General features: G+C 38.2%; 1 protein-coding gene across 29 annotated transcripts in view; it reads left to right on the top strand.

Annotated features, from left to right (window-relative positions):
* Positions 1-334: 334 nt before the first annotated feature.
* Positions 335-18,264, top strand: part of RALYL (RALY RNA binding protein like) — a 765,932-nt gene continuing 748,002 nt past the window's right edge. For 9 of the 29 annotated variants that reach the window (XM_085021186.1, XM_085021184.1, XM_085021171.1 and 6 more), the window contains exon 1: positions 751-1,958. The gene's annotated coding sequence lies outside the window, so the exon portion shown is untranslated. Of the gene's footprint in view, positions 542-750; positions 1,959-2,045; positions 2,535-18,264 lie in introns of those variants that run through there. The other 20 variants (XM_085021187.1, XM_021090630.2, XM_085021189.1 and 17 more) reach the window with 7 other exon arrangements.

Here is an 18,264-nt window from a genome sequence, read left to right as displayed (position 1 = left end):
CCTCTGCAAGGGAGCAGGGACCCGCGGAGTCTTCCAGAGGAGCTTGGAAGCACGCGCGCACACGCGGACAAAACAAACAATGCCTGGTCCACCAATGAATAAATTAACGACCCCCACGCCCCCACCCATCGCTCTGCAACCCGAAGAAAGAAACCCGGGACGGGGTTGCATAAATGAGAGATGTTTCGCCTTTCAAACTGCAAGCATTCCTGTCTGATGACAGCAAGAAATGCTGTGAATTCTGTTGGCAGTAAAGATTGACAGTGGCTTCGCCGGTGACAACGCCCCCCGTAGCGCGCTGAGCCAGGTTCCCTGAGAACCGAGAGGGGGAAGCGCAGGTGTTGGGGGAGGGAACGGCAGAGGCCAAGGCAGTTTAAGAGGGATGAGAAATGGGAAATTTGGAGGAAAAATGAATGAGTTCAACCGGGCTTTAACAGTGAAACTTCAGGAAAGAAAGGGATGGGATCTCTCCCCAGGTAACTACCCCGAGATGAAAAATAGATGAATGCATAAGGAAGTGGCCAACAACAACAAGTTTGAGGTGAGCAGCAAGTTGTTCACCTCCTCCCAGGCGTTTGATCAGCATCCCCCCAGCTGCCCCAGAACACGCGCTCCGCATCGGAGGCGGCGGCCGCTGTAGAAGCAGCAGCAGCATCAGCAACAGCAGCAGTACCAGCGGCAGCTGCGCGCCTCCGGCCCAGCCCTGCTCGGCTCCCCCTCTCGCCGGCGCCCTGCCTGTCTTGCGTGTGCGTGTGCGTGTGCTCAGCCTCAGCGTGAGGGGCACCTGCTCGTCTAGGCTCTCAGTAGAGGCAGCCTCGCCCGGAGCTGCCGCTGCTTGCCGCCTCTGGTGCTGCCGCTCACAGGCGCTTGAGCTCCCCGTTGCCGCCGCCGTCGCCTTGCCAGCCTGAGTTGGGCTCCGTGGGGCTTCCCCCCTCGCAGCCTCGGTCCTTCCCCGCTGCCGGCAAGTCAGCTTTGCTCCGAGTCACGTGTCAGTGCCTGAGGCAGAGACTGAGAGAAAAAAACGCGCTTCATTCCTTCTTCCACCGCCATACTGTATTTTATCCTAAATCTCATTTTTATTCCAACATTTTACTCCCGCTCGGTGAGTACCTTCTCAGTGGCATTCTTGTCCTCTTCTTCTTCTTTTTTTTTGTCCTTTTTTTGTTTTTGTTTTTTTGTTTTTTTTCTTCTTTTTTTTTCCACTTCTTTGATTATTGTTTATATTTGGGAAAGCTGGAGGAGCATGGTTTTGAGCCTTTTCCTGAATCCAAGTTTTTATAGCATGCGATGGTTCTGTAGACAAGGCGCTGTGTCTGGGAGTCGCGGCGACCGTGCCCGCTGGGAGCGACTCCCAAGTCCAGCAAAATATGCAACTGGTTTTAAGGAAAAAGCGATGTGAAGTATGGTGCCTATTTTTTTTTCCTTTGTAAAAAATAAAAAGCATGTTTCTAACTCTTTTTTTGGCATACTCTTTTTCTGATAAGATTTTTTTGTATAGGTGGGATTTTACGGCAGTGTTTACAAGTTTGTGGTTTTGCAATACTGGTACCTGGTACAAACCACTGAGCAAATACATTAATTTTCTATTTTTTGTGCCCTTTTTGGAAGCCGGTGAGAACAAATTGGTTTTTTTTACCTCCTGTTTTTGCTACCCATTGATAACATGAAACTTTTCTTGCAGCTGGTGCCTGGGATGATTTTTAAGCAAATACTTTTTTCCTCCTTTAAATTAACTGTGACTTTTGCACATCTGACTTTTTTTAAAAGACCGAGATAATTTTATGATAGATATCCTGATATCTATATTATCCCTTCTTCCTCCCCCTCCCCTCCCCGTAAATCAATTTTCAAATGATGGCAGTGGAAGGTTTTTCTGGAAAAAAAAAAAAATGAAGTGCGGTTTGGTTTCCTTGTCAACGGAGGATGAAGTGAACAGCTGAGCAGCTCGCAGAGAGCAGGTACTTGGTCCCCTTGGAGGCGTTTCCCGGGTTTGCAATGGCAACACTGGTCTTGGCAAAGAAATCTGTGTGTGTGTGCGCGTGTGTGTGTTTTTGTGTGTTTATGCGCGTGTGTGCGCGCGCGCGGCTCGGGCAGGGTCCGAGCCCGCGGTGGGGAAAACCGTGAGGGGAGCTAGGGGAAACCAAAGTCCGTCCCCGGCCTGGGGCTGGTTTTTGTATGTGCGCAAAATACTGTCCCTCCCTCGGCTGCGCCCTGGTCATCTCCGCAGCGGGCGGCGTCTGCGCCCCGGGCGGCGCCGGCCGGGGACACAGGAGCCGGCGGGCCCTGTAAGTTCTCCGAGGGCCACTTGAAGAGCAGAAGGGGTGAGGGCCAAGGACGCTGCGCGAGCCGGCTGGGGCGGCCCATCGGAGCGCCGGGGAGACTGTGGGAGAAGCGGCAGGGGCAGTTCTTCCGAAGGGGCTGGGTCCTAGCCAGGGGACCCGGGGTGCTTGAGACCTTTCCAGATCCCTGAGGATGGCACCAACCCCCGCACGCTCAACTCCCGCTCCTCTTCTTTGCCTTGAGTAAACAACGCAGTAGGTCTTTGCCAGCCTGTTTTTCTTGTTCGGAAGGGTTTCGCCTTTTTAATGGTGCTGTCTTTGGATCTTTTCTTTCCCTTTTGTGTTGCTTTGGTTTTAAGTGCCTGGCGTCTTCCAGGGTGGGGGAAGATATCTACTTTCTGTGATGGTCAGTTGGATTTAATGTTGAGGACAAAACAGTTTGCATTGGTGAGACTACATCCGTAAGGTTGAGCATTAAAAGCACGATGTGTTTTCCCTCTTTTTAACCACCTGATGGTGGTTACAAAGCTTTTCCCCTGAGACGTGGCACAGGACAGGGGTAGGAGTTGGTGACGGTGGTGATAGATTTCAGTGTGTTGGTAGCATAACATAGTACTCAATGTTGAATGCTTTCTATGGAGTTTAAGACATTTTATGATTGTCCTGTTACATTTCCAGTATAATCTGGTACTACTTTTTGAAGGTAAATAAAATAATCTGGTACTACTTTTTGGTAGTAAAAAGCCATTTATGTACTTAACGCAGTGAAAATCTGCTGGCAAACTTGCTGTCCAAATAAATTTTGTGTTGTACTTTAAATCTTAAGTCTGGAGGCAGTTATTTAAATGATTTGATTCTGAAGCTTTGTGTAATTTGAATTCTGTTAAATAAGGCAGGTGAAATAACTTTTACTTCTCAGATTAAGTTTTCTTCTAGGTTATGTATAGACATAAAACACTAAATTCAACATAGAGAAGGGCCCATGACAAACATTTTAATAATATACAGTGTCTTTTTCAAGCAAATATTTGTCTGTAAGCTCAGTTTGTGAAGTTTTATGTCTGTGTTTCTTTACTCTTTGTGGGGAGAGAGGGAGTGCAAGTGATAATTAATCTGTAGAAGATTAAAATTTATTGCAATATCTAGAAGGCTATATATATTTTTTAATTCACAGTATTCTCTCTCATTTCAGAGGTCTTTGGAAGTAGCAGTGTGATTTACTTTCCTGCTCAGGGTAGCTTTTATCTGTTAAGAAAGTCCTGTTGCATTTATGTCAGGAAGATAGTTTCTGTCCTGTGTGTGGATCACCAGACTTGATATCCTGAAGGGCATGGTTCTAAGATTTGATGCATATATTATGTAACTAAGCTTTAAATTTTGTTTTTTTTGTTGTGGTGGTGGTAAGCACTCTAGTAAAATGTAGTCTTTCGTATGGTTTAAACAGCTAGCAAAAACATTTAAGAAGCCACTTGCAACATTCTGTGAGTTTTTAAAAATCACTGTTAGAAAATAATGTATATAAATAGAAATGCTCATTTATTTAAAAACGCAAGACAATACACGTCTAATATTTCTTTGAAGGATGTATGCACTGTAAGTCCTTTAGTTCTTTTAAAAGAGAGAAACACAGTGAGTGAGAAAGAAACCAGAATTTTCATTAACAGGCTCTCTTGCGGCCCTAAAATGGGCGTAGCTGTGTGTTAAGACTGGTTGGTAAGAGCACAGATGGTACTGTATATTTCCAAGTGGGCTTGAAACCATAGTGGGGTGGAAGAAGATGTCCACAGGATTTCAAGTGGGAGCAGATATGTAGCTGCACATTAAATTTTGTAAACAAAGATCATGCTGAAAACCTTTAATTATGTTAGGTTTCCATTTAATGTTGATCATTATATTACATACTTCTGTTAAATTTCTATCTGCTGCAATGGAACTTTGAAATTTTCTCCTGCTCAAATTATATTGAGAATTCTACAGCTCTTTAAATTGGTCACCTATTCTGTGAGTGTTTTGGTTTAAAATCTTTGAAAGTAGTATCCTAGAGTTAGCACCGCCTACTGGTTTATCATGGGAAAATAGTATTGTTAAATTCTACAAGCCACCTACTCTGATTTTGATAAACTTAATCATGCAGATTACTTTTAATTGCTTACTGAGAGGAAATAAAATCTGCTGGGAAAGAGGGTTTGGAGTGAAGGTAGAAGCTGAAGGAAAGAAGACATGTAAATTAAATTGGTTCCTAGACTGTTAGTTGATTTTATAATCTGAATGTAATGAGGAAGTAGTCTCAAATTTAAAACAGCCTATTAAATTTACTGCAGCTTTTCAATGGGATGCCAAAATTTGGACATTTTGAAAAATCCTGGATTACTGATTAATTGTACATTTTCTGTCCCAGTCTTGAACATGGTAGAGAAAGAAAATCTTAGCTGGAGTTCTGTCTTGAGTGTGTGGTCTGTTCAAGAATTTTTAAATGAAGAAATTTTAATCATGAAAAATAAACATTTGATTATTTCATATATTTATCCACACATGATTATTAGCAAGCAAGTAGCACACTGATTTTTTTTCTTAGTCTGCATCAAGCAGCCATTCTGTGATGGGTTATACATAAAGGGGAGAAGTTTCAAACACGTACCTATAAAGGCACTTTTTATATTCTTAACTACAAATGATATATTATCCTTTCAAAAAAACCCAATAGTTTATTTTCTTTAATTTTTATGAAATGGTAATGGTTAAAGGAGCTACCACATTTATGCAACCCAATGATGCCATTAGGATTTGAAAATAATGGAATAGAAAATTAATGCACATACATTTGATATACCAAAAATTATATTTTCCTAGTTAGAAGATACTTGTGCTATTTGGACAATTGTTTCTTAAATAAAATAGTTTTTCTTTTTTTAAAGCAGCTAGTAAGAAGTATGTGGAAAAGCTCCTATGTCTGTTGCATTCTTGAAAGCATTTGATTTGAGTAAGAGTGTGGTCATGCTTTGGTTACTGTTTACTGATATTGTAAGTAGTCAATTAGGCAATATATCAAGTCAAATAAAACTACATTGGAAGTAGAACAGAAGTGAAGTGGATGTTTAGAATTGTTTGCATAATTAAATGGGTTTTGAAAATATTTTCATTAAAATTGATTTATTCTCTCTGACTTTTGAAAATTTTATTTTTAAGTAATTAGCTGTGACTTTAAAAAATACAGCTATTTTCTTCACTTCTTTTATCACATAGCCATTAAGAAAATTCCGTTTTGTGTATAAAAACCTGAGGTAATGATGAAATTTCTTCTTCAAGTTGTTTATGTAGCTCTGGAAAGAAATTAAAACCTAAATTAAAAAAATTCCTCACTGGTCTGAAGTTGTTATTAATTTCTAATTATTTCATTGTTATTATTATGATTTTCTACTTCTAGTGACATGCAAAAATGCATTTATAATCCCATATTCATAATTCAGTATGACTTTTTAATTTAATAAATTTCAGTAATTCACAGTGGCAACAAACTTTCACATTAGTGACGGTGAGGACAGTTAGTTTTGCTATACCCTGGTTTTGAAAACACTGATTATTAAGTAAAATTTAAGTAATAGTCTCATTTCTAAAGTTACCAAAAACTAGTTACACATTTAGCAAGTGTTATATAAATATTTGCCATCACTTTTCTTTTTTTTTACTATTACATTTTGACGTGTGGAATACATATATCTAACCCAGCTATTGCCAACTTTTAGTAATTTTGCTTATTCAGGTAGCATTTTAGATTTTCAAGAAAATATTGGGGAATTTTTTTTGTTGCATGTTAGACTTATGTTTAATAGCAAACTTACATTGTGCAAAGTTGATTTTAAATTTTTAAATTCTCCCATAAATTTAAAGGTTTTTTAATTTATGTATTAATGCAGTTATTTTGAGACTGCGTTCTAGAAAACAGAGAGGTATCGATTTCCTTTTTCTATCCATTCTTAGCCACAGAGAGGGCAGTGGGAGAACTTCAGTTAGTGTTTAGGATAAATGTCTTCTGGACTGTCCTTGGAGACTCCTCAGCTGGGGTCAGGACTGTGAGATTTATTTCTTGAGCCTCTCCATTAAATCTAAATGGAGAGGAGAATTATAGTGGAGATCACGGGAACCCTATCCTGCTTTTCTGAAAGATGCAATGGAATGCATCGCTGTGCACCTTCGTACTAAAGAAAAACTAGAGATTTTTTTGTGTATTAATATGTTTCATGAAATTACAGTTGACTCATCGATAAAGAGTATATATATATTTTTTGCTTAGATAATATAGTTGGACATTTTGTCTAAACTTTAACAGTGGAAATTAATTACATTCATACATAATCCATGTGTTTAGAGAAAATATTTATACACATTTTGGTAGCCATATGCTAAATTGTAACAGAGCAACATATTTTTGAGTTAGTTTGGAAACTGTTCACAAGCAGGAGTAGGGAAAGTCTATTTTTGTCCCATTAAATCATTAGGAAAAGGAAAGGAAAGTAGGACTTAACATTTATTGATGTGTCAGATGAATGCACTTTCATTTGTCCTTCCCCTCCATAAGTAGTTGATATCATTATGATTTTATATTTTAGGGGAATCTGAGACTTGGAGAGATCTGTAATTTGTCAAGGCTCCGCAGGTAGTAAAGGGACAAATGATAGGCATATCTGAATTGACACTTCATGTCCCTCTTTCCATTCATGGAGCTGAAATTTTATTTGTTTTCTTTTACCTAGTATAAAACAACCACTGTGTATTTATTCTTGGTATGTTATTTAAAATGACTGTATTTTGGCAAGTTTTTTTTACTATTGAGTGCTATGGCCAGAACAGAAAATGGTATCATTTACCTACTTACTGGTGCTAAAAGGGCCTGCAAGTAACCATATTATCACACATCTCTCCTGGACCATAGGCTTCTCTGAAGAGACCCAATACATGGAAATTTGTGAGGGGCCACCAGTGCTTTGTGGTCAGGGCAAAACAGATGGTTCTTTGTCCACAGTGGGTTTGCAGAGGCTGTGGGAAAAGCACTCAACAAATATTTACTTCTTACAAAATGTGATGTCTACTCTTGAAGCCTTTGCAAAAGTGTGATGTGGAAAATAATCCAGTTGCACAAAGAAAGCTGAATACCTAATTCCTTCATAACACAGCAAATCTATAAATATAGGTGTCTCTTCTGTCTACCAGCATCTCACTATCAGCATTATCCCTTCCTCAGAATTTCACTGTTACGTATATTGAGATGTGACATTTTTCCGGCTCATTTTTATCTGTTAATGACAGAAAACACATAGAACTACAATATGTTATATTAGGATGCTGTTTTTAATTGCATCTTCAGATGTGTGGAAAAAGGTATTCCATTATTAGTTTCCTTAGAACTTGAAAAAATGAATATTTTTCAATAAAGACTGATAAAATATAGTAGAGGCAGTGTGAATAAACATGATGAAATGGATTTCAACGATGATGATAAATCTATGAGTCCATAAAATAATTTGATTTGGAGGCCAAGGTGGAGAGACTATTAAGAGCTCTTTTGGAATTTTGAAAATCAAGGCTATGAAACAAAACAAGAGGACATAAAAATATCCAGAAGAGGGCCTGGTTTGGTTGGGTGAGGGAGAGTGGTTCAGTTTTGGACATACCACTAATTTGAAGTCCCAACATTAACCTGGATGAAATGACCAATGTGCAATTGAAATTCAGGTGTAGAGCTGGAAAGCACACTGAAGGGCTTAAAAAGATGTAACAAAATTATTTATGTTAAAAACTTAGGAGGCAGGAGTTCCTGTCATGGTGCAGCAGAAAAGAATCTGACTGGGAACCATGAGGTTTCGAGTTTGATCCCTGGCTTCGCTCAGTGGGTTAAGGATCCAGCTTTGCCATGAGCTGTGGTGTAGGTTGCAGACACGGCTGATATCTGGCATTGCTGTGGCTCTGGTGTAGGCCGGCGGCTACAGCTCCGATTAGACCCCTAGCCTGGGAACTTCCATATGCCATGGGTGCGGCTCTAAAAAAGACAAAGAGACAGAAAAAAAAAAAAAATTAAGAGGCAAACCTTTGAAAAACACCTGCATTTTTCTGATTGGATATAAAAGGATCTAGTTAAAGGCAGACAGAAAAAGGAAGATAGTCAGCGGAGCCTGGGAAAGTGTATGCCTGAGAGAAGAGTGTTGCTCAACAAGTCTAATACTTCATAGACTTGAAGGAAGGAGACTCCTGAGAAAAAAGTCCTTGAATTTGTGATTAAAATCCATTAATCTTAAGAGGAAACTAAATGAATGAGACATATTAGACTTGAAACTGAAGACGTACTCCATGATTCTGGACATGGTATGATCACATCATAAAGAAGTCAGTTTCCAAGACTGTATGTACCACATCCCTGTGCGTGTGTGCATGTGCACGTGCTCATGCATGCTTGTGTACCTGTAACATAATCTAAATAGCAAGACCAGTAAGATGTTTTTCTGAAATAAGGTAAATTGATTTTAAGTTACCTCTAGAGGATAAAAAAGAATATCTAGGAAAAATTAGAAAAGGAAGGACAAAGAGTGAGCTAAGCCATCAGGTATTAACATATACTGTATATCTTTTAAAAATGTATTTATCAGCTCTCTCTTTAAAAGGCTTCCATGCAGTGTCTTTCTAGCAGCAATGAGCACATTTATTGCTTAAGTCATGGTTTCTAAATACCATATTCCACTCAAGGGGACCAAACTCTCTGGAGAATTTGCTGATTCTAAGTCTGGGCAGGAAAAAATATAAGATGAGCCTGTGATCTCTCATTGTGCCAGGAAGTGAAAAATTGCCCCCAGACAAATAAGGTTGTATAAACTTTATTTGTAAACTGTAACTAAATGGGAGCTAGCTTCAAGGGCCTCCCAGGTGCCAAATTCAGATAAATTTGAACATCCATGGTTGTTGTTTTGCACCCTCAGGTGAAATTTCAAACTGGTCTCTATACAGGCAGGGCCAGGAGAGAACAGAAAAAGAAGCAGACTACTTCAGCTTGGTACTTGTCAATTTTAATAATCAAGGCAACTTATATACAAGTCTTGTCTTAGGCAGCTGTAAGACCAGCAGGTTTCTGTAATCACCCACTGAAATCATATAAAGTTTATTCAGGTTTCCCCTGCTGTCTGAAAATGGAGTGTTCCTGTGAAACCTTTCATAAGACAAAATGACGTAAAGTGAAGAAGCAATGACCTAGGACATATCTTGTTAACAGACGCACAAAATAATTCAAGATAAATCACAGATGCTCACAGACACAGTTAAAGGTATGGAGGCTTTGTGCTGAGATGCTGAGTGTAGGTTCCAGGAAGGAGCTTGGTAGTGCCACTCCTGATGCTCTAGTGAGTGCTGCCTCTGAAAGGCTTGATGCAAAATAATGAATGCTGTTTTCACTTCTTGCTTTTATTCATAAAACGGAAATCCTCTTTGGATTTCTTTCAATTAGTGAAAGCAGGTAGTACTGTAGGTCTTTAGTAACAGCGAGGAGGAGGATCCCTGTATAGAGGCCTTAATGGGATTCAGTCACATATCCAATCCAGATGCTCTCAATAAGGCATGGTTCTCTCAAGGCTGAGTCTTGGAAGTGGCTGAATATATATTCCAGGTAGGAATCCTCTGATTGTCTGGGTTTAGCTTGAATTTCAACCAGTGGTCACCTTCTTTCACTGCCCTACTCCAGCAAGATTGACTGTAACAGATGGTCAAACATTGAATAAAGTAATTTTTATAAGTCCATAGTAATACTCTGAATAAAAAATATTAATGAAAGAAAATGGTTCTGGCAATACTTAAATTGAAAGAAATGGTTAGCCTGCCTTTTAGGAGGAACTCTGGTGTAGTTGATGAAGGACAGCTCTTCTTTACAAAACTTATAAGTTAGTAAATGTAGGAAATGCTAGAATGAGAAAATCATTGTAACTTCCTTTGAAATACACGTTTCAGGTGAAGATCATCCAAAGATGCTAGTAACACCATTAGTTACAAACATCTTGGGGAGTAATCTGTTCCTCTGGTGCTCAAGGATTACTTCTTAATTGCGTTTGGTGTTTGCCTTCTTAAATAGTTGAGTGATCAAACCTGGAATCAGTAACAGGCAACCTGATGCCATGAGCCTCTTGATGCAGTGTGGAGTCTCCAGCACCAACCACTTGTGAAATATTGTTGCAGAATATTTAAGCTGAACCTAAAATCCGTTTAGGCTTAACTTCTAATTTACAGAAAAATACAGAGAAAGTGGAACCTGTTAAACTGAACCACGAGGAGGTAATGATATGTATTCACAGGGTTTACGATTCTTCATGGAAGATACCAGACATGTGGCCTCTTCAAAAGTTATTGCCACTGAGGGGAGACTTTTCTAGATTAAAAAAGACTAAAGACAACCAAATACAGTGTTTGGAGCTTTATTTGATCTTATTTTATTTTTTTTTCTTTTTAAAGGCTATAAAGGATCAAATTTTGATAGGATTGGGGAAATTTGCATATGGGCTAGCTAATAAATAATATTTGGAGATGCCTGCTGAATTATTTAGGGATAAATGCCATGAGGCCTGCAATGTTATTTCTTATGAGTCATGGTAAAATAATATGTGTGAGTGTATGTGTGTGTGTGCTCACACAAAGCAAATTGTTTGTTAATAATTTTTTAACAAAATTTTATAATGATTTTTATTTTTACATTGGTTTATGGTTTACAGTGTTCTGTCAGTTTTCTACTGTAAGCAAGGTAGACCCAGTTACACATACATGTATACATTGTTAATTTGTTAATAATTTTTGAATCCAAGGAGTGATTGTTCAGATTTTATTGTATTATTCTTCCAAATTATCTGTTTGTGAGTTCCCTGCTATGGCACAATGGGATCGTGGAGATCTCTGGAGTTCTGGCCTACAGGTTCAATCTCCCAATCAGCACAGTAGGTTGAGGATCTGGCATTGCCTCATATGGCATGGGTTGCAGCTTCAGCTTGTATCTGATCCCTGGCCTGGGAACTCCATGTGCCAGAAGGCCAAAAAAGAAAAAAAAAAATTATATTTGAATTTTTTCAGTAAAAGTGTTGAAATATCTGTTAGTTGTTATTAAGGGGGGAAAATGTGTATATTAAGGTTAAATAGAAGCGGAAATCTAGTTTTTAATGTTTAGGGTCATATGGCATCTTTGAAAATATGAAGACAAAAAATAAATGCAGTTCAAATGTTAGTTGTAGGAATAAAATACTATTCAAAGGAGTAATATTACTCAGGGAAGGATATATTTTTAAGCCACAGTAAAGAAAATATGAATGTATGTTTAATTTTGTCAGGATGGAATTCCCTTAGCAAGAAGAGATAGTGATATGGGGAGGAAGGTGATATTCCAGAGCAAGTTTTAGAATGTTCCAAGATGGTCGGTATGATCAATAGTAGCATGAGAAGAGGCTGGTCACATCTTAGCAGAGGAAGGGAATTGAATAAGTTCACGAATTAATCAAATTGATCATTTGTTCAGCCCTGCACCAGAGGATGGGGACTCAGTCATGAATAAGACTGGTTAAAGACCCTGCCTACAGGGAGTTTGCCATCTACTGATTACTGTAGTTTTTTCAGCTATAACTCAAGGTCATAGGTTGAGATTAACTGGTGTGGGGATAGGAGTTTAGGGAATATAGCAGAGGTCTATAAAAAGACTCAATAGCCGTAAGGACGAACTTGGCAAAATTAAAACCAATTTGTTGTTGCTTTAGTTGACACAAGCTTCACTTTCTCTAGCAACACTTAAGTAATCTGAATGGGTTGAACAAACAACTCAAGTTACTTGTTGATGGGCAAGACATGCGTAATGTAAAACAAAGAGCTGGGCTTTTTAGATGCAGTACATATATTATAGCAGACTGACCATAAATCTGGGGTCGGGAAGGAGGCAAGAGCAGCTACAGGAGATGAATAGACTAAGAACAGAGAAGATTTGAGAGCCTGAAGGTCAAGATGAAAACCAATAGTAGGTTCACTATTTTTAATAGGATGAGAGAGGTGCAAGGATGGATGGTTTGTTTTTCTTTTTTTTCCAGATTATTTCCCAGTATAGGAGGGTTGGTTTTGATTGGAGGAGAGTATTGTATTTCTAGATTTTGAAAGTGAAGCAGAGTCAAATTATGAACAAATTTTAGAGTTTTGGGAGGTGTGTAGCTGAGGCAGATACTACTGATAGTTGGGAAATTGAGAAGTGTCATGAGGAGAAGATGAGTGTCAAAGGGGTGATTTTTAACACCTTTTTAAAAATTCATAAGGGGATGACAGGGAAAAAGTTGGAGAGGAAAACTTTGAAACGTGGTAAACGTGTCATTGTCATTCCTGGAGCTTTATAAATAACTGGATGCCATAAAGGATTTTTTTTTTTTTCCTTTTGTGACTTCTGGGATTTTAAGCCCTTCTTATAAGAAGAGTTGTAGGTAAATAGTATGTATATTTATCTTGTTTGTGTTTGAGTAGAAGTTTTAGTTAATATAGAAATAAATTCTGCAGTTGAATACTGCAACCCAAAGTTGAGTTTTATAAGGATGTCACTGAGCAAAAGCAGGGAAACAAATGTAGACTACTACAATCCAGTATTTTCTATAGTAAATTACTCATAGTTAAAAGAACATTATAGTGTGTCTGTTATTGTATTTTTTTTTTTTTTATTATTTTCCCACTGTACAGCAAGGGGGTCAGGTCATCCTTAGATGTCTACATTGCAGTTACAGTTTTTTCCCCCACCCTTTCTTCTGTTGCGACATGAGTATCTAGACATAGTTCTCAATGCTATTCAGCAGGATCTCCTTATAAATCTATTCTAGGTTGTGTCTGATAAGCCCAAGCTCCCGATCCCTCCCACTCCCTCCCCCTCCCATCAGGCAACCACAAGTCTCTTCTCCAAGTCCATGATTTTCTTTTCTGAGGAGATGTTCATTTGTGCTGGATATTAGATTCCAGTTATAAGTGATATCATATGGTATTTGTCTTTGTCTTTCTGGCTCATTTCACTCAGGATGAGATTCTCTAGTTCCATCCATGTTGCTGCAAATGGCATTATGTCATCCTTTTTTATGGCTGAGTAGTATTCCATTGTGTATATATACCACATCTTCCGAATCCAATCATCTGTCGATGGACATTTGGATTGTTTCCATGTCCTGGCTATTGTTATTGTATTTTTGAGTCAAGAGTTCAAACTTTTCTCTTTAAATCTGAAGTCCAGTTAGCAGGTAGATAGACAGTAGCTCTTGTTACTGCCAGTTCTGTTGCTGCAGCTGCTACTGTCTCATTCCATTTATAAATCACTCCTAGACCAGACTGATAGCTAAATTCTTAGTCATATTATGCCTCATCTTTGTAGCACTCAGGAGGAGTGCTGTTGTTACTATCCCAGAGAGTAACATTATCAGGAAGTTGGGGACCAGATGAGTAACTTGTCAAATGTCTCAGTGTTGTCCAATGGCTGAGTAAAGACCTGAACTCAAGACTTTTTGGCCCCAAAATTGAACTACACCACTGTGCTTTGTTTAGAAGATGGAAGTTCCTGTGTGGCTCAGTGGGTTAAGGATATGGCCTTGCCACAGCTGTGGTGCAGGCTAAAACTGTGTCAGAGGTTTGACCCCGGCCCGGGAACGATCACGTGCCACCCATTTGGCCAAAAAAAAAAAAAAAAAAAAAAAAGATGAAGCAAAAGAGATACTTTGATATTTGATATTTACATCAATAGGTCAGTGGCATTTGTCTAACAAAATAGACACACAACAGCTTGCTATGTAGAAAAGATTTAAAAATACACAGTACTTTCAGTTAGAACTGTGCTCTGTATATTTCAGTTCTTATTTTCTCAGTGTCTTCTGTAGTATTTCTGCTCAGGGCATAATTGGTGAAATCTTGAACACTCATTCATTCGTTCAGCCAGTATTTGTTGAGAATCTACCATATCTAAGTTACTGTATTTTAGGAGATTTTAAAAAGTTTAAAAAGAAAACCAAGCACTGGACCATATACTTGGGAAAGGAAATGGTACCTGTGAAAAATGACAATACATAAAGTTTTCAGAATTAGGAAAATTAGGGATGGGAAGTTTCTGTGTGGCGCAGTGGGTTAATGATCCTGCTTGTCTCTGTGCAGGCGTTTGTTCGATCCCTGGCTCGGTGCAGTGGGGTAAGTATCCAGCACTTCTGCAGCTGTGCTGTATGTTGCAGCTCAGGCATGGATTAGATCCCTGGCCAGAGAACTCCCATATGCCATGGGGGCCGTGGGGGGTGGGGGGTGGAGTAGGAAAGGGGAAGAAAAGAAGTGATGGTTATTTAGGTCATTAAGGCACTTGAAAATTTTGGGACATAGTGCCTTTCTCTATTCTCCAGTGACTTGACTAGGTCCTCGGGATGGGTGAATGGATGGTGCTCTCTTGACACTGTATTCAAAGTCAGGAATGTAATGGGAACATACAGGGGAAATGTCTAGCAGGAAAAGTAAAAAGACCAAGGAAGAGAACAGGAACAAGAAAAACGTTTAGAGAAGGCCATCAGGAAAGAAAATGGGGAAATGACAGGAATGATAGATTTTTGAGAAGAAAAAGAGATTGGCAGTAAATCAATATTTGTGGGACTTTGTATTCATACACATTTTATGCCCTAAAATAGAGTCCATTTTTTTGAGAAATTGAATTTTGTTCTGGAATATCTTGAGCTTATTCAAATTTTCAAATAAAAATATCTTCTGGAAACTCTGAAATACTCTAAAAACTAAAAAATGAATTCAGAAATATCTATGCTTTAGATTTTTCAGATAGACAACAGTATCTTAATGAACCAATAATATGAGAATATTTTGTTTTATTTAGTATCTGAACCCATTCCATCATGTTTGTGGTTTTTTATTTCGGAATCTCTAGATCTTCCTTCCCTATTCCAGACCTCTCTCCTGTCATTGTTGCAATTCTAGAAAAGAAAAACAAAGAAGGAGAAAAGAAAGGATAGAAGAGGGAGAAGGGGAGACAGAGGAAGAGACCAACTAGACCAGCAAGACTCTCCAGATAAACACTGTCCTGGAAAAATTTAATTTAAGCCATGAAAGCAGGCTGCCATACATAATATTATGTTTTTTAATTAATTAATTAATTGATTATTTTTTGTCTTTTTTGGGGCTGCACCCACAGCATATGGAGGTTCCCAGGCTAGGGTCGAATGGGAGGTACAGCACAGCCACGTCAGATGTGAGCCCCGTCTGCAGCTGACACCATAGCCCATGGCAATGCCGGATCCTTAACCCACTGAACGAGGGCAGGGATTGAACCTGCGTCCTCATTCGTTTCCTCTGAACCACGATGGGAACTCCAATTTTATGTTTGTTAAAAGACATGAAGAAACCAAAAGAAGCATCAGAAACTAATTTTCATAATGTATTTTATGCAACTCAGTGTATCAAAAATGATCCTTTCAGTGTGTTGATATAAAATGTTTTAAATATTTGACATTTTTTGGTACTAAGTTTTTGAAATCCAGTTTGTTTATTGCTTACAGCCTATGACTAGCCAAGGTTAAATGTGGAGAGATGCCACGTGTGTGAGGACATAGGATAATGCAGATCCACAGGGGTCAGGAGATCTCAGGACTCTGTCATGTTTTTAAATTCCTTTTGGCATCTTGCCCTTTCCCAGCGATTAGCAAAGATATATTTTAAAATACCCTCAGATTGTCTCAATTTTAGCTTTCACATTTTATTAAGAATCTAAACTTAAATTCATTGAAGTTCATTTTTGCTAAAAAGTGATCCCAATGTATGGTCAGCTGCAAGGAATATTAATATTGATCCAATAAATATTTCTTGAAAGTTTACTTTTTAATTACTTTATGTGTCATGAGGTATTACCTAATGTATGAGAATGGAGCTTTCAGAATAGAAGGGAAAGACGGGGACAGATTCCATAAGAGGTAAAATTAAATTTCAGTATTAAAATAGTATCTTATTTTATATCTAATCAGGGGATTCATTTCTCTGTGTAATTCTGTTCACACATTATGATCCATAATACCGTGAATAATGTCAAACCAGGTTTTGTTGACTGTAGAATGACACATTAATTGAAACACATCAAATTTATAGAATATTAAACAATTTGTATTGTCTCCAAGGTGTAAAGTGATTTAGTATCTTTGGTTGAACGTTGTGAATCACCAAGAATTTTATGGGGAAATAGGAACACTGGATCTTGTTTTATTATCTCTCATGATTTGCTTGTTTTGGAGTGAAGCATATGACCATGTTGCCTTTATAGGTCTTTCAAGGTGTGTCCTTGTGTGAGGGAAGATACAACTGTGTGAATTTATGTGTGGGTGTGGGGAAGGGATTAATTGCTTATAAACCCCTTTAGAAAATGGTATTAAGCAGGGGAGTAGTTCTGATTATCTTTGCTCATTTCTTAAAAAAATGTATCAGAGTACAGTTGATTTACAATGTTGTATTACTTTCAGGTTTATAGCAGAGTGTATCAGTTATACATAAACATATATCATTCTTTTTTCCCATATAGGTTATTACATTGAGTAGACCTCCTTGTGATCCATAGTAGGTCCTTGTTAGTTATCTATTTTATATGTAGTAATGTATATGTGTTATTCCATCCTCTCAATGTATCCCTCCTCCCCAGAGTTTCCCTTTAGTAACCCTAAGTTTGATTTCAAAATCTGTGAGTTTGTGTTTTATAAATAAGTTCTTTTATGTAAGTTTTTATTAGATTCCACATATAAGTGATAACATATGATATTTGTCTTTGACTTACTTCACTTAATATGATAATCTTTAAGTCCATCTGTGTTGCTGCAAATGACATTACCTCATTCTTTTTTATGGCCAAGTAATATTCCTTTGTGTATAAATATATATATGTATGTGTGTCTAACATCTTCATTGTTCCCATTTTTAAAAGTTTTATTGAAGTATGATTTACAAAGTTATGATAATTTCTACTGTACAAAAAAGTGATTAAGTTAGACATATTACACATATCCATTCTTTTTCAGATTCTTTTTTTTTTTTTTTTTTTTTTTTGTCTTTTTGCTATTTCTTGGGCCGCTTCCGCAGCATATGGAGGTTCCCAGGCTAGGGGTCGAATCGGAGCTTTAGCCACCGGCCTACGCCAGAGCCACAGCAACGCGGGATCCGAGCCGCGTCTGCAACCTACACCACATCTCACGGCAACGCTGGATCGTTAACCCACTGAGCAAGGGCAGGGACCGAACCCGCAACCTCATGGTTCCTAGTCGGATTCGTTAACCACTGCGCCACGACGGGAACTCCAGATTCTTTTCACATATAGGTTATTGCAGAATATTGGGCAGAGTTCACTGTGCTATACAGCTAGTCCCTATTATACCACATCTTCTTTATCCATTCCTCTGTTGATGGACATTTATGTTGTTTCCCCTGTCTTGACTATTGTAAGTAGTGCTGCAGTGAACACTGGGGTTCATGTGTTTTTTCAAATTATGGCATTTATTTGATACCATCTTTCTTTGTATCTAAAAGATGCCTGGCATTATAAAGTTAAATAAATTTTAATATGAGATAAATTTCCTGGTTTTGATGCCATGAAAGGAATTGGTAATACTCAAAGCATTTTAATGCCAGATTTTGGCTTCTTAGTTTTTGACTGAATGTGCCATGGTTTTGATTCATAAACATAGATCTATAACTACAAAACTAATTAATTTCAAGATATTAATAAACCAGTTATATTTCTTCCCCTTCATGTCAAAAATACTATTGGGACCTTATTATCTTTACTTACCTAACTAGTGAGCATTAGATTGTTCTCCCTATCAGTCTTCAATCAGGGGAGTATTAGTTCCTTTTGATCTTTGGTAAAGAGAAACAGTTTAGTATGTCTGGCAGGTACTGAAATTCCATAAGGTCAGATAAGGTTTACCTGAGAGAAAAGATAGCGTCA

Source organism: Sus scrofa, chromosome 4, assembly GCF_054392235.1.
Source record: "Sus scrofa isolate SSC_HxYL_T2T_F1_AM1 chromosome 4, Sscrofa_HxYL_maternal_Yorkshire_Landrace_v2.0, whole genome shotgun sequence".
Lineage (NCBI taxonomy): Eukaryota > Metazoa > Chordata > Mammalia > Artiodactyla > Suidae > Sus > Sus scrofa.
The sequence above is the reverse complement of the archived record's forward strand: the minus strand, read 5'-3'. Positions and strand labels throughout refer to the sequence as shown.